Source organism: Haemaphysalis longicornis, unplaced genomic scaffold, assembly GCF_048455015.1.
Source record: "Haemaphysalis longicornis isolate Haplotype H1 unplaced genomic scaffold, Haemaphysalis longicornis Haplotype H1 scaffold_11, whole genome shotgun sequence".
NCBI lineage: Eukaryota > Metazoa > Arthropoda > Arachnida > Ixodida > Ixodidae > Haemaphysalis > Haemaphysalis longicornis.
Genome location: NW_027526214.1, coordinates 17784229 through 17800800, shown reverse-complemented (window position 1 = coordinate 17800800; position 16572 = coordinate 17784229). Strand labels below are relative to the sequence as shown.

The following is a 16572-nucleotide window of genomic DNA, read 5'->3' as shown; positions in this document are numbered from 1 at the left end:
AACTCCAATTGATTCAATCCAAAATTGTAGAACCGAACCGCTGCAAACTTCAAAAAGCGCGCGGTGAGTGCTCACTCAAAAAAAAAATAAATAAAAAGCCGTTAAACATTGCAATAAAGGAGTAATTTGTTGCATTTAAAAAAAACTTGACTTATAAAACGTTTTTTGCTTTTTATTAAGTGAAAATATTTTACTTTTTAGTTTATGCATTTGTGGTAGTAGTTTTCAGCACCACCAGGGGTTCCTCTGTCGCTTCAATTCAAACGCAACAACCGTTGGTCGCGTTTGTCGTTTCTAAGAGTTGCTCTTGCGTTTGTAAGGTTGTTTGCGCAAAAAAAATGCTTTTGAGAGAGTAAATAGGTAAATGGTGTTTTAAATGCATCTCCAAAATACCTTGCTCAAGCCTTTGTATGCGTGAAGACTGCCACGGTTCCCCAAGCGTCCGGAAACGACTCGGCACGAACAAAGGTGAGTCTACTAGCGTGATAAGTAGTAGAAGAGTTTCTTGCGGTCGTCGTTAATGAGCTATCACTGCAAAGTACCGTAGTTAGGCGAATTCTGTGCGCAGCACACGCCGGTGCCCAGCAACACAATTTGTGAAGAAGTACACGCTTGGGCTTGCAAACTTTTGGCATTACCTTTCTCGTTAAAGAAAACTGTTGAAATGGTACAAGCAGTACAACGAATGCACAGGCTATCAGCCGAGCTCGCGCTGAGCCTTTATGGACTAGTGATGCACAAAACTTTCATAAATTTCGGTGATGTCACAGCACAACGATGGAGTGCAATGTAAATACCCTATTAAGGCAAAATGGGAGGGAGCAACTGTACTTTTTTTTATAGTTGGCGCCTTTCATGCTGTAACCCCGTTTTTCTTGTTTTTCGCTCACATTCTCAGAGTATATATGACGCACTGGCCGAGAAGAAATAATAGTAAAAGAAAGCGTCTGAGAACACGTTGACCAGACAGAGTTGTAGTTTCTTCCAGGCTCCACTCATTGTCTGTTGTCACTGCTACCAAGATGACACTAACAAAAAAAAAAGCAAGAAGTTTGTAGTAAGTCCGCATGTACGCAATGTTTCTCACAGATTCCGGAAAATAGCCAGTAGATAACGCATGTGACTACAGAGACTGAATCAGAAATCGTTTGTAAGGTCCCTTTGATGTGATAAAACCTACATAGGTCAGTTCGTTTAAGAGCACAGTTTAGCGTATGGACATTACAAATACTAGACAGTTGTTGCGCATTATGGTGCGTCCGCAAACTAAAACTCAACAATACAATAATCCTACTCATAACTCCAAAGAAAACAATGGAAATGACGGAGGAATTGTCGTTGTTCTGAACACAAATTGTTGGAGTTAATACACCATGTTTCCAAAAACCCGTATGAAATGCATGTCGTGCGATTTTGTAATCTGGACCAAAAATAAAGCTGGAGTGGGGCCAATTTAAGACAATTTGCATTGCCACTGACCGTTACCATATCTCCATGCTGCATTTATTGTTGATGTGATCAGTTGTCTTGAGATATTCATGATGGGCATATTTAGTAAATTTCTGTCTGAGCTAAAAATGAAGCTAGTAGACTGCACATTTGCCTTACTGCTTGTTCCATTTTAGTTGTCTCCTGTAACATAAAACAGTATGATAAAAGGAGAATGGCATGGAGCCCAGCTGCAAACGTGTGTTTATGGAGAAAGTTTGCAATGGTATTGCTAGTGTCTGACATATTTTAGTTTTCTTCTGCTAACTCACATTTGAGTTATGTATAGTACCAGACCTTCCCAAAATATTGTGTGCATGTTCAAGGCACTGCCCTAGAGTTTTATTCATTCCAAGCCTTTCACTGTAGCAGGTTGAGATTTTTGAATAAGATAAGCTCATTCACAGGCAAAGGCCGGTGAATGAGCTTTTGACGTCTTTTTTGCCCTTGTGCAGTAGGATATTTTCATGTTAGAGTAGTAAAACCCCTCTGCATCCTTGTTTACCTCGAGATAAGTTTTGCTTACCTTAATTTTCAAACTGCTTTAATTCTCAGTGCTTTAGTTGTGTACACTTTATTATCTCGCATTTTTGCCGGCATATGGTCTGTGCGTTCAGGGCGCCTTTTCAAGCCCTGGATGTCAACAAAGCTGCCAAGGAGGTGTCGCTGACCAACCTGTCCATGTGTGAGTAGGCCAAGCCGCGCTTGCACAGGGTCAATTAGGACGTTTCTCATTTACAGAAGGTAACCACTTTTTGTGTATAGCTGATGTTGAAATTGGAATTTCCTTGCAGACCCATGATGTGTTTACAGTGCAATTAACCGGTTATGCTGGGTGCATCAGGTTTTGGCAGGATGTGGTATGCAATTTGTGCGCACTAAATGAGAGAGAAGCTGTGCAATTTGTGCGCACTGCCCTTCATGTTACCGCTTTGCATAGAGCTGCCCTTGTGTTTCACCTAGGAATATTTATAACTACGTTCATTGCGTTGTCCTGGGTTGTTATATGTACTCTAGAGTGGCTTAAAGTGGCGTCAAAATAATGTTAGGGCAGGAGATGACAAAGGCTTCAATTTCAGCGTCGTACCTGGGAGATCAAGTGGTTGCTGTTTAGCCAGCTGCAGGGCAATTCGACGGGCTTGCAAACCTCAGAGCTTTGTCACTTGTGGCTTAGCAATGTTTATCACACCGTTATATCCTATTTCCGAAGGTAAATGCGTGTTTTCCCCTTCCGAACTGCTATTTGCACCTACTGGTCCAGTAATCATAAAATGTCCCAGGTGGTGGCCTCTGGATGGGAGGGCCCTGGTTGGTCTCCTGCTCTGGTGGCCGAGGTGCAACTGGAAATCCTGGGCAAGCGCAGCAAACAACGGACGGCCCCACTGTGGGCAGCTCAGCTGGCCTGGGCCATCGTCCGAGATGACCTGAAGGGCCACACCCTGGCCTATTCGGGCGGCTCTGTGCGGCAGCGACAGGGCTCGGCCTCAGCAGGCGCCATGCTAGGGGAGGTCACCCGGCAGGCGCTGCTGTAGTGTGCTGTATCCTCAGCCACAGCCGAGCTGGTGGGTGTCAGCCTGGACCTGACCCCAGCGCTGTGCCCTGCAATGCTACTCCCGGGTGGCCCTGCTGCGCATCCGGAGGGCGACTTGTGCTCACTCGTGGTGCATGGAGTGCTGTATCGGGGCGCCTGGCTGCGGCCGCAGTGGGAACCCAGACACAGGGAGCTCAAGGGCAACGAACCAGTGATGTGATATCTGCGCCGAACCGTGCCGAAAGGTAAATCCTGCTACATCCTTCTTCATTTCAAGCAATCTGCGCCAATCTTGTGTCGAAGCTTCGTTTCGCCGGGTTTCCGCAATGTGTTGGCTCTGGTGGGAGGAGTCCTTTATGCCACAGGCATTGAAGGCATCTTTTACGTAAAATGAAGTGGAAGGAAGTTTTTACATAAAATGTGCTGAGTGCCTTCTGCACGACTGCCTTTCAACGACTGCCTTTCATTTTGCAGAGCCTGCGCTTCTTAAGCCCAGCTGAGGAAAGAAAAGTCCTCTAGAGCTCATTTTAGGGTGCTGCAGGTGATCTAACCGATGAATTGACTTTGATGGATGAATACATGCTCGTCCAGCTTGAACATGTTGATCAGGTCCGTCTACACGAATTAACGAGTATTGGCAGCAGAGTTTTGAGAAGAAGGAGGCTAACAACAAAACCAAATTCCCTCTCTTGGCTTGGCTAGTGAAGGCATTGCTGTGCATTCCACATAGAAAAGCGGTTGGGGAAATGGGCTTCAATAAGAACTGCCGGCACCTTAATGAAAGGGCTTAGTGTGCGATACAAACTGTTAATGGCATCAGGCACATTGTTTCGTTCTTCAAGCGCTTTCACCTAGATGCAAGTCACATCAATGTGACACCAGAGGTTTTGAGAGCAGTACAAACATCGAGCAGACTGCCAAGAGCGCATTGTGGCTGAAAAGCTCAGGCAGCTAAGCAGTGGTGTCTTGACCCAGCCAAGGCTGGTCCTAGTCATGATGCCCGAGACAGGCTCCAGCAAGAAGTGGAGACCACAAAAATAACATGGTGGCGAATGCGGAGCATCTAATTAGCCTCGACATAAAGTCCAAGAGCTTCAGGTATGTCGAAAGTGGGCAGTCTCTTTTACCTGAGGGTAAAGCTAGAATGGTGGCAGCACTGGACAAAATAGCACAAAAAACGACTTTGGACCTGTCACGATAGTTCTACTTTCATGCATATTTAACCAGAGAAACGTGGGTTTAGCACAAGTGTCTGTTTTGTTTCTTTACATTTTCTGCTTACTTAAACAAGCTCAAAGGCGTTTTCAGGGAATCTAGTCATATTGTGTTTTATTGCCATGTAGTCGTTTTAGCTTCAGAATGTTGTTGTCGTGTACATCAAACTGTCCACTAAGTGACTGTGTTTCGTTCATTCTGGTTTCATGAAAAGTTCTGTAGCCTACCGAATTGAATGCTACCCCGATAGTCGTTTTTTAAATGAAAGTCAAGTTCCTTCATGATCTGTTGGCTCGTGGTGTATGTACACATCGCATGAACTCTTTTGGTGCTTGTCCTGAGGCATTTCATAGTCACTGCTAAAAGACGTCTGTGCGGCAGAAACTCGTCTGTAAAGAAGGCATTTTACTTGTTTAAACATTTCTGTGTGCCCAGGGTGCTGCTTTTGGGGCTCCTCTTAGTTGTTTTCCTCCCCTTCCAGCAGCTCTCAGCTGTCCTGTGCCCCATGTGGGTTCCAAGCAGAGAAACACCACCTGGAGGTGGCTGACAGCCCTGCCTGCTGGCCATGGAGAGTGGCCAGATTTAACAACAGGGAGGCAAGCTGCTGGCCGCACGGCGGAATCTTCGGCTGCTGGACCAGCTGCTGTTGCTGCCGGGCTGTGCCAGGGAGCGGGACAAAGTCCACAAGGTCCTGGGCTCCTACCTGGATGCCTCAGGAGTCATCCCCACGCCTCGCCTCCCAGCCCGGTTGATTTGGAACAACATTGAGGAACTGAGGGTTTGTTCGTTTGTTATCTTCTCTTGTGCATGTGTGTGTGTGCGTCTTTTTTAATACAGTACCCCTTTTTAAGCGTCACTGAAGTGATTTGTAAATATTGCAGGAATACTAGTGCGAATTGTAGTCTGGAGTCTCTAGGCCATATTTTCACCACTCGCGGCATTTACGTGAATTTATTCGGTAGAAATAATCAATTCAAAAATGCGGCCTTCCTCCGCATCCTTCTTGCTGATTTCCTGACATTTTGTGTGACATCAAAACAAGATGGTTTGGCTGCACTACTGTGCGGCTCGCCGACCCTCCGACAGAGTCAGTCGGTGCAGCGTATAGTCGTCTGGCCGCCAGCGGGTCGTCTTAATTTGTTTGCTCAGTTGAAACTAAGCCATGACCCGTTTGTGCCTGGAAATATCTGCCTTTAGTTTGTTAGTTTGTAGACTGTATTCTGTTTTAACTCACTCCACACATGCGACGCTCCGCTGACTGGTACGCTAGTGAAAAAAATCAAAGGCCAATTAAAGGTGGGAGAAGCTTTATCCAAGTTAATAAATGTACAAAAAAGAAAACTGCACATAAAACAAGGACACAAGAGAAGACAAATAGACACATAGGGTGCAGACTAGCAAGTGATTTTTTATTTTAGTGAAAAACACATCATGAAGGAAACTGCGGTAACCTAGGGCACAGAACAAAGGTAAACAACCAAAACCACAGCCAAAAGACTGAGTGCAACACGGGGGGCAAAGAACCCTACACTAGGTATGCGCAATCGCTTTGCACATAAACAAACAAGGTGAGGGCCGGGGTAGTCCAAGGACACTAAAAATCACCCCCAAGAGTCCCGTTACGATACGCGATCTCGGTGCTTAGTAGGGACACTGACGGTGAACTGACGCAATCTTCGCCTTGATTTTCAGAATCGCGTACGCTTCAAAAATCTCCTTGCTGCACGCACCCCTGTAACGCTTTGTCACTTTGCATGCTTTGAGGCGTGGCGCACAGCCTTTGCAGTCTGTACAGTTGGTGGCCAGGTTCCAGCCGGTAAAAGTGCGGAGGCTGTCGGCGTGTACCCTCAGTAAATCATTAATGCATCGGCCCATTTGGCCAATGTACGATCACCCACAAGAGAAGGGTGTTTCGTAGACGACGCAGCTTGACAGTTAAAAAAGCAAGGCTAAAACGGGGGCTAGTTGGTTATACATCTTCTTGAACCGCGCTGTTCTAAAACTTAGACAAGGGAAGAGCACACAAGGATGGGGCAAAGCGCGAGTCCCGTCCTTGTGTGCTCTTCCCTTGTCTAAGTTTTAAAACTGCGCGGTTCAAGAAGAGTTAACAAAGCGCTTCTCGTGTCTTTTCCGGGACCCCGCATGTCTATTTTCTTCAGAGTTTACACGCTTACACAACTTGTGTAGCTTGTTAGGTGCCGAAAAAACAACACGAACCCCCACCTTTTCCTTAGCTTTCTTGATCCTGTACCCAACATTGTGGACGTAAGATAAAATGGCCATCTTGTCGCCCTTGTCCCGTTCGCACCTCGTCTTCTTGGGGCGTGACTCGACAAGAAGCTTCTTGCCAACTTAAGGTCACGAGGAAACCCTGCTTCCTTCAGTCGCTCCACCTGTGAACAGAAACTCGCCTCAGCTTGGTGTGTGCACGAGCGCTGCAGCACATTCCCGAGAGCTGACGTGAAGTGAAGCCGTCCTTTTTGGATCGAGGGGAATATATCCAACACACATGGTCACAGTTCACCTTGGGCTCCATATCCAAAAACTGCATCAATCCCCCAACCGGTGCTTCTATTGTTTACGAAAAGACATTGAGGGTGGAGCGAAAGAGTTCAAAACACTTCTTCAACTTGATGTGTAGTGCCCTCTGGATTGAGCTGCTACAGCACTAGGAAGTCGTCAACGAAGCGGAAAATCTTAATGATGTTAGTGCGGAGCAACGGAAGCAACTGATGAAGTTGTCGAAACGTGCGAGTAGGAGGTGACTGAATATTGGGGCAAGACACGACCCTATACATACGCCGTCCTTAGGAACACTTAGGAACATAGGAACGACTACACACCCCTTGAATTGGCTCAGCTGGTTGGGCCGCTGGCACCGTCTCAGAGTCACAACCGCCGGTTGTGCCGAATCTTTCATACGGAGGCCCTAAGGATTTGGCACAACCGGCGGTTGTGACTCTGCGACGGTGCCAGCGGCCCAACCAGCTGAGCCAATTCAATGGGTGTGCAGTCGTTCCTATGTTCCTAAGGACAGCATACGTATAGGGTCGTGTCTTGCCCCAATATTTAGTGACCTCGTACTCGCACGTTTCGACAACTTCGTCAGTTGCTTCCGTTGCTCTGCACTAACGTCATTAAGATTTTCCGCTTCGTTTACGACTTCCTAGTGTTGTAGCAGCTCAATTCAGAGGGCACTACACATCAAGTTGAAGAAGTGTTTTGAACTCTTTCGTTCCACCCTCAATGTCTTTTCGTAAACAATAGAAGCACCGGTCGGGGGATTGATGCAGTTTTTGGATATGGAGCCCAAGGTGAACTGTGACCATGTGTGTTGGATCTATTCCCCTCGATCCAAAAAGGACTGCTTCACTTCACGTCAGCTCTCGGGAATGCGCTGCAACGCTCGTGCACACACCAAGCTGAGGCGAGTTTCTGTTCACAGGTGGAGCGACTGAAGGAAGCAGGGTTTCCTTGCGACCTTATCTTGGCAGTTGGCGAGAAGCTTCTTGTCGAGTCACGCACCAAGAAGACGACGTGTGAACGGGGCTTGGGCGACAAGATGGCCGTTTTACCTTACGTTCATAATGTTGGGCACAGGATCAAGAAAGCTAGGGAAAAGGTGGGGGTTAGTGTTGTTTTTTCGGCACCTAACAAGCTACACAAGTTGTGTAAACGTGTAAACACCGAAGAAAATAGACATGCGTGGTGCTGGAAAAGACATGAGAAGTGCTTTTTTAACTGTCAAACATGCGTCGTCTACAAAACCCCCTTGTCCAGTGGATGATCGCACATTGGCTAAACGGGCCAATGCATTAATGATCGACTGAGGGTACACGCCGACAGCCTCCGCACTTTTACTGGCAGCAACCTGGCCACCCACTGTAAAGAACTGCAAAGGCTGTGCGCCACGCCTCGAAGCACGTGAATTTACAAAGCATTACAGGGGTGCGCGCAGGAGGGAGATTTTTGCAGTACGTGATTCTGAAAAAAAGGCGAAGATTGCGTCAGTTCACCGTCGGTGTCTCTACTAAGCACCGAGATTGCGTTTCGTGACTGGACTTTTGGGTGTGATTTGGTTGTTCATCTTAGTCCTGTGCCCTAGGTTATCGCACATGTGTAGATCGCAGTTTCCTTCATGATGTGTTTTTCACTCAAATAAAAAATCACTTGCTAGTCTGCGCCCTGTGTGTCTAGTCGTCTTCTCTTGTGTCCTCGTTTTAATCGCAGTTTTCTTTTTCGGAATGTACCAACTAGCCCAAGCTTGCATTCTATTCTACTTAATATAGGTACTAAGAAAATAAGGTCAACTGAAACTTACCATACAGGGAAAAATCAGGGTGCATGAAGTGCTTTTTTTGTGCTGGGTGAACTAGCACAGCAGTCACCAGCACGATCACACATCTATGAACGCTTTTCTGCGAAAGGAATGCAGTCACTAAAGGTGAGGTATTTGTGAAAATTTGAGGGATGCTTACTGCAGAAGCGCTATTCAAGAAATAGTCGTCTGGGTTTCTTGGAATGCCGAACCTAGATAAAAATGTGAACTGGGTATACATTATATACATTATACTTATGCCCTTGCCAACACTGGCTTATGGCGGAGTGATCTGGAGCACTAGGTATATTGTTATGCAATTCACAAGCTCAAATCCCATAGCACTAAGTGGTTTATTTGTTTTTGGGCGGTATTTTCTATACTAAATTCACAATTTTGGCGCTGTTTCTGTAAATCTGGCAAAACTGTCGTTTCTGTAAACCTAGCAAAACTTAAGGGTGTGCAAATTATGCTAGTAAATACGGTATTTTACAGAACCGAAACAAACTGGTTTGAATTCTAATCTTGGACATTGTCCAATTACGTAGTAACTTGTATGAACGTCACTGCTTTAGTTGCTGTGGCTGCCTAATGCCGCGCATGGCAGTTTTTTCCCTTTCAGGCCTCATGAAATAAATACCGCCTTATCGACAGGATAAACGATGAAAAGTGTGTTTATTTGAGCCATTATACGCAGTTCAAACAAAAAAGACAGGAGCTTGACAAATTCACTTCGGTGTCCTTTTAATACCCTACAACCTGCCGTCAGTGGCTAAGGCGTTCAGCTGAGCCTGAGGTCGCAGGTTCGCTTCTCAATTGTGGCGGCCGCTTTTCTGATGGAGGTCGAAAGCAAAAACGCCCTTGTGCTCGAGATCCCGTAGGTGGTCAAAATGTTAATCTGGGGCCCTCCACTATGGCGCACCTCATCGCCTGTGTAGCGTCGGCGCGGAAAACATAATACCCCCTCGTGCCTTTGTCTCCTCTCTATCTGCCTGTCATGCCCTCCCCCACTCCCCACACGAGTGGACATACTGGTGTCCATCCCTAGGTGTGACAATTTACAGCTGCTGGTGCACATTCCTTTATGCCTTCCTGGAAATTCATTCATTTTGGTAAAGGATAAAAATTACTGCAGCCTTAATTCTTATACTTGCTTTCTGGCACCTATACCCATCAATAATACAGCCGAACCCCACTACAACGAACTCCGCTTCAACGAAATTTCCGTTTCGACGAAAAATTTTCAATTCCCCATCAGTTAGCCAGAGAAGTCACTGCAACACAGTCCTCTCCCCAACGAACCGTTTGTCTAGCTTGCTTTCGCATCAACGAAATTTAATAAGTAGCTGTCTGTCTGATACCTTTCACTGCTCACTACTGGTACACATTGTAAGTGACACAGTGTCTTGTGTTCTACCCAGGCATCCTGCTGGCACGGGCAACACGGCTGGAGGCAAGAAGCAAGGACACTCAGCTTCATGGGAACAAGCCAGACTGCTGATGACTGCCACATGAAGCTATCATCCCTGTTTACAAGTATATAGCGGGTTGACGGTTACCTTTTTTTGTGAGAGCTTTCTCCTGTAATTCCTTCTACTTTAATGCATATACCTAATGTTTCACTACAAATAAAGCTTGGTTTTCAAAAGATTACAGGTTGATTTTATCATTTTGTACACAGGACACAAAACATGTGAAATGAGACCTAGCTGGCATAAGCAACTGTATTCTTAAGAGTTTATGCGAATACCCCCTATTTATGTTGTGCTAACATCACCTTCAGTTGTGCTGCCCGCTTGATGCTTTCTCTGTTCACACAGGCCGGTTGTGGATGTTGCTGCCAGCTGTCAACAATTAACACACCCAGTGGTTGCTTCCTGAACACTCAGCAATGACGAGCCCTTCTCCGATTAAGTATCTTTTAAACTGCGTGCCAGTTTAAGCAAAGATATTTATTCGGAGAACAGCGGGCAGTCGAGTCGGTGTTCCAAAGGCAGCTGCTGGGTGCGTCAGTTGTGGGGACACCTCGTAGCGATATTTCAGGCTAGGCTGTGTGTACAGAGAAATAATTTAGTGGGTGCCATGAAGGAACCCCTGAGTAAACGTGGATAACGTAATTCCTGAAACCTCTTGAAAAGGTCTTAAAACTCCTTGAAAAGAAGTTGTATAGACGTCAACAAGAAGGTGCTGAGACATCCTACAAGAAGTCCTGTAGATGTCTTGCAAGCACCCAGATAGACGGCTATAAGCGTCGCGTTAGCACAGCTACAAGACTTCTTCAGGACGGCGTTTATAAATAACTTCTTCGCCAAGATGTCTCTAAGCAGTTCGAATCGTCTTGTGTAGATGTCTTTTAGATTTACAATAGCCCTTTTTGCGTTTCATGGGGAGGTGGCACACGCCACCGCCCGCGAACTCGCTTACCAGGCATTACCAGGCATTCCCATGAGAGACCAACGACGTACCGGCCCACGAAGACCTAACCCTCCACCCCCTGCCTCCAACGTACTCCGACATCTTAGCCCACTACCGGAACTCCCGACGACTCTATCCCCCTCCACACCCATCCCTCACAACCGCCGACGCCCGCATATGGCGGCGCCTACAAACACAGACGTACCACAATCACACTCGCCTTCACTATGTCTCCCCCACCCTCTACCCATTCAACTGCCCATACTGCAACTCTCCCAACACCACCAGCCACCTAGTTTGGACATGTCCGTCCAATCCCCCCGTCCCTACCCCCCTCTTCCCCTCTCCTGAGCATTGGGAGCGCGCGCTGCGCTGCAGCCAGCTCGAAGAACAGGAAGCCCTGATTCTCCGGGCGAAGACTGCAGCCACAGCCCGCGGCCTACCGGAATAGGATGGCCACCCAGTGCTCCACTTTATAACCCAACTCCCTTCCCCTCTTTTCTTAATAAACGTTTTCAACAACAACAACAACAAATGAAGTGTGATATTTATTGCCTAGAACAATGCATTGGGTTTGCTCATTTAAGTTTTGCTTTTCCGGCGCGATGGCTGTTATCTGTATTATCCGTGGACCAAGTGAAGCGCGCGTTCAATTCCTAATGAAAATGTGTTGTCTTCTTTGATGGTGAAAGTTTTTCGAACTAACCTCATTAGCCTATATTAATCTTTGATATACAGTGTCCTGCATGCAATTAGACAGTTTTAAAAATAATCTCGTCTAGAGATAAGTGCCCGTAGGTCACACGCCGCAGTATTTGATCCGTCAACACTTGCCTGCTCACATCACTTTAATGACCGTTGCTTCCTGCCTATGTATTCTGTCAGTTTCTAGGGAAACACAAGTTCACTCCAATACACTGGTTTTCTATCAAGACAACAGCGTCGTCTTTGGCTTCATGACAATGTATATATATAGAACGATTTATTGGTTAATAGAGAACACCGTGGTTGTTGAGCCGTCAGTCAATTGGGTGGGTGGGTATGCAGCCAACCCTGTCCTTTCATTATACGATGTACCTATTTAGGAAATTTGTTTGTTTTGGAATTGAGGTGTGTTTCTGGTACCACAAGACACTTGGTTGATTAGGCATACCACATCTTATACATATCATCAAGACTTTTAAGGAGGCATGTGCAGTTTCATTCAATGATGTTTTCTGTTCCCATTATTTACATTTATTATTGACTCGTCTGTGTGTGTGTGTGTGTGTGTTGTTTTTTGGGGATCTTACTTTGGGATTGGGCTTTTTGGGCCTTCCTGTAAGCTTGGAAGTCGGAGGCCGCTCCTTGAGTGGCGTTGCAGGCAGCAATGGCCCAAAATCTATGTCCTCGTCAGATATCAGAGCAGCGCCCGAAGGGCTGGGCCCCCCGGACTACGTCCCCCTTCGATGGCTCTTCGTTCGACCCGCCATCGCCTAGGATTTAAGGGACGCCAGAGGTGAATGGGCGGTGCGGTGGCGGTGTAACCCGATGCGGGGCCCCCGAAGTCCATCTCCTCGGTACCCTTACACGCTCTAGAGGAGAGGAAGGCGAAGGCGCGAGCGCCTTCACTCCGGACGGAAGTGGTTGGCACCACAAGCGGTGCTGCCTTAGGAGGCGGTGTGACGAAGGGTTGCAAGCCTGAGGCAACTCAGCGGCGGTAGTGGAAGGACCAAGTCAACCTCGCTGAACTGGCTGCCTGTGTTAACCAGACGCCGTTCCCCCCCGGCGACCTTCGTTCGCGTACTTTCTCAGAGAGAAATACGCGAACCCCTTTCGTGCTAATAGGAAGGATATGTTCTCTGTCACATTTATGTAGATCAGTTTCTTTTATAGTTGAAATTTCTAGTATTTTCTGGAGTAAGCTGCCTGGAGGCCTCCATAGTTAGTGCACGCGAGGGTAGCAGAGTTGCACTTGTCAGTGTGTTCGTCCTGCGCCACGAACTTGGCCAAGGATGTTTTGCCGAATGTATTTGTTTCTGCAAATCGTTTTTTTTTTCGATGTACGAGAGGTTTCACCCTATATGAGGTAGAATCTAATAATTACTCCTAATATATGTATATTTTATGAAAAAAGGACGTTATACCTATGTATTCTGCCAACAGTAGTGGATACCGCTTTAGTGTAAAGCCGTGGTGGCGGTTGTAATAACGATAACGCTCATTCGTGAATTTTATCACCGCGTTGACAAAGATCGAAACAATTTAGGAGAGTTCCAGTATAAATTTATTATAAAACCAAATTAAAATAAGGTGATTTATTCATGATGCTTGAAAAGCACAGAACGAATATGCGTATGTTTGATTTGTTCTGGATTCCATTTGTCACAAACAAGTAAATGATTTAAACCAGGCTACTACGCAAGGCCACAAGTGACTTGAAGTGCGGAGGTGCGCTGCCTGACACGAAACGTAGGACAGGGTTGATACCACAAAAACCGACAAGTTGAGGCGCCTGTCCTACGTTTCGTGTCAGGCAGCGCACCTCTGCACTTCAAGATGCTAAAACACCAACTAGCCCACTCACAAGCCTTGCTGAGTCAAAAGTGAAAGGCGAAGCCGTAGGTGCATCACAAAGCAGATCATTCTCAGGTATATTTTAGTGTCTGACATATAGACAACACTGCCATAGTCCAGTTGTGACAATAACAAGAAAGTAAATACATATCGGATCACTTTTTATTTCATCCACAACAAGATATTGAGAGATTTATCAGGGTGGCTATTGTTTTTAGTAATTAATTCATTCTATTTTTTATGATTCCGACGCGCCAGATGGAGGATACCTTCTCGCTATGAGCAGGTGGGTCCACATGGAGTTGAGGGGAAAATACGCAAGACAAGCTTCGGTTGGGATGGTGGTGGTGTACTCAGACCGCGAGAGGATGTGCCCCGTAGCGCTTCTGGTCAAGAGGTCCAATGAGTCAAGAGGCCAACGACACAAGAGGTCCAATTTTCACGTGACGTCCGATTCAAGAGGTACAATGAGTCAAAACGCGTCAAAAGATAGAATGGGTCAAGGATTCCAACGAACCTTGCTTTTTTTCTGTTCCCCGTTTATAATTTCCCCTCAGATGTTCCGAGTGCATTCACCCCTTCAGCTCCTTTTATAAAGTGGCGGGATCAAATAAAATGTCGTAGTAATACCTGGTTGTTTAAAAGAGTAGGGACACAAACTTTCAAAGCTGAGATAACTGTGTAAAATCTTTCCTTTTTGTCAGGAGGCATCTCGCACGAAGTTCCAACAGTTGACCTTCCGTAAAACATATTTTAAATCCATTTTTATCTCTGCCCGCACGAGAAAGCCCACAGCGGGAAAGCATGATATCATCTGCTACTTGCCCCAAACTGCCGTTATCGGCGCTCCCGTGACGTACCCGAGGCGCTGGCTGCGGGTAGGTCGCACTGCTACACCGTGTGTGCACGTCATGGTTTTGGGGCCGACGTCGTGCTGCCAGGGCACGCGGAGATGGTGATGACATCGGCCAGTTCGGGCGAGCGCGTGCGGTCGCTAAAGCGCGCGTCAAGGCCCGAAGGGGTGCGTCAAGAATGGTAAGACGAGTGGTATTTTTTGTCATGGCGGCCACTCGTGGTTCGTTTTGTGAAACCGAAACTGACGCAAAGAAACGACATTGTAAATGATTGGTTAGGCTTCTGTGAACCGTCCAATATTGGCTAATAGGTACTCATAGCAGCGAAAAAAAGTAACACGGATATTTTGTGTCAGCAATCCTATGAGTTATGGGGGTCTTCTTTGCATTATTGGCTGCTTGGGATGGTTACTGACTGTTCTGGCTATTTTGATGATCCTGTACTATACGACTACTTTATGGTTACTGGGGAAAAGTAGACATGCTGTTTTCCAGATTGCGCTGCTATATTGCTCATTACGGCTCCTGGTTACAGGTAGCGACTGGTTGAGGACATATTTTGGACTTTTAGAATTTAGGGTCAGTGTTCCAGTCTACGCATTCTATGACAGATAAATACCAAATTTATGTAAAATTCACTTCAGCATCTTACGTATAGTCTTCCCTTTTAGTATGTCAGTACTCCTAATCGTCAGTACTTCCTTGCGTAACTATGACCAGTCTTGTTTCTCGTGCATTGTGTTTTTTTAGTCATGACTAGTGATTGGGGCTCCTCTGAAAGGATCCCGAATGCTGTAGTTTCCAAACCGAATTATTCTTCTCTCAACGCGTAGCACGATATACGCGTTTCTTCTTCCCTGTAAAGTAAAATATTTCAGCTTCTCTCTAGCAAGTTCCCAACGCCGACCCACCGTGTCAATTAAATACTCTTTGAGCGCTATGCTAATTACTTTACCTGAGCAAGGAGTGATGGGGAATGTTTATTAAAACGGAAACGCACAGTTATAGGAACCATTTATTAAACGGTTGAATGAAAATAAAATGAAATGACATGTCCGCAACAATCAAGTGAACACAAACGCTGAAGAAGCGCCGAACAAAGTAACGTGCATGGTCGAGCGCCGTCGTTTAAACTATAGCGGTGTTTTCCCGCAGAGCATATAGTTTTCAGTGTTATTATATCCCGAATAATCGAATTGGATCAGAAACAATGCTTACCAAAGAGACGTTTGATAGGCAAAAGCACCAAAAAGGCGAAACCATCTTTATATAAAGAAGGTCGCCCGGCGCGGTGCACAATCAACAGAAGAAACCTAGGCCCAGCTCAAATAGCCTGGCGCGGCCAGGCGCAGGTAAAAAAAGGCAAGACATGCTCGCGGCAATATATACACAACCTATACGCACTTATACACATAAAAACTTTATTACACAGATGAGTTATAATTTCAACTGATACACACTTATATTCACACAAAACTTATATAAACAGTTGCGTTATACTTTCAACTTTTCGTAATAACACCGTGCCTTGAAGCCCAAACGTGGCAATGTTTGGTAGGGGTGATTTGTTTCAGCTTAGACCTCTCTACTTGTTGGACCTTTTGACTCGCCTCAGCCACGTCAAGAGGCCCACGAGGAGTCAAGAGGTACAAAGATAGAAGAGGTACAACGAGTGAAGAGATAAAATACTGGACCTTTTGACGCGCTGGACCTCTTCCCTCATTGAACCTCTTCAGTAGGAATCTTGGTTCAAGTGGTCCAATGAGTCAAGAGGTTCAACAAGACCAGGGGGTCAATAGTCACGTGACAGCCGAGTCAATAGGTACAACGAGACAAAAGGCCCAATTTGGGTCGAGAGGTCCAATGCATCATGGTAGCTGGTCCTGGTCCCCACGCGGGGGGCGCCTCGTTCAGGAGCCACTGTTAATAGCATGCGCTAACTCTACTCGTTTAAAAAAGGGGGACTTCGTCCGGGGCGCTTTGATGTTCACTCAATCTGCATGGCTGTGGGCGCTAACACAATGTTAGCGCACACAGCCCGGCGACGGCAACGAACTTCTACTTCGACGTCATGGCTGCCCAGCTAGTGAATGTCCGACCAATAGGACAATACGAACGATGTCAAGCGTCAGTTATATCCGCGGGTGTGCAAGTACGTTATCATTATTGGGTCTTCTAGGCATTCGTGCTCTGAT

General features: G+C 46.3%; 1 long non-coding RNA gene across 3 annotated transcripts; it reads left to right on the top strand.

Moving 5' to 3' along the window:
• Positions 1-258: 258 nt before the first annotated feature.
• On the top strand, positions 259-10185 carry LOC144160933 (uncharacterized). 3 transcript variants are annotated; one of them, XR_013320447.1, is made up of 5 exons: positions 259-468; positions 2106-2173; positions 2769-3264; positions 4719-5012; positions 9974-10185. It is a non-coding gene; the product is annotated as an uncharacterized LOC144160933 (long non-coding RNA). The 3 variants fall into 3 exon arrangements; XR_013320446.1 differs by having other exon boundaries at positions 4716-5012; XR_013320448.1 differs by lacking the exon at positions 2106-2173 and having other exon boundaries at positions 4716-5012.
• The last annotated feature ends 6387 nt before the right edge of the window (positions 10186-16572 follow it).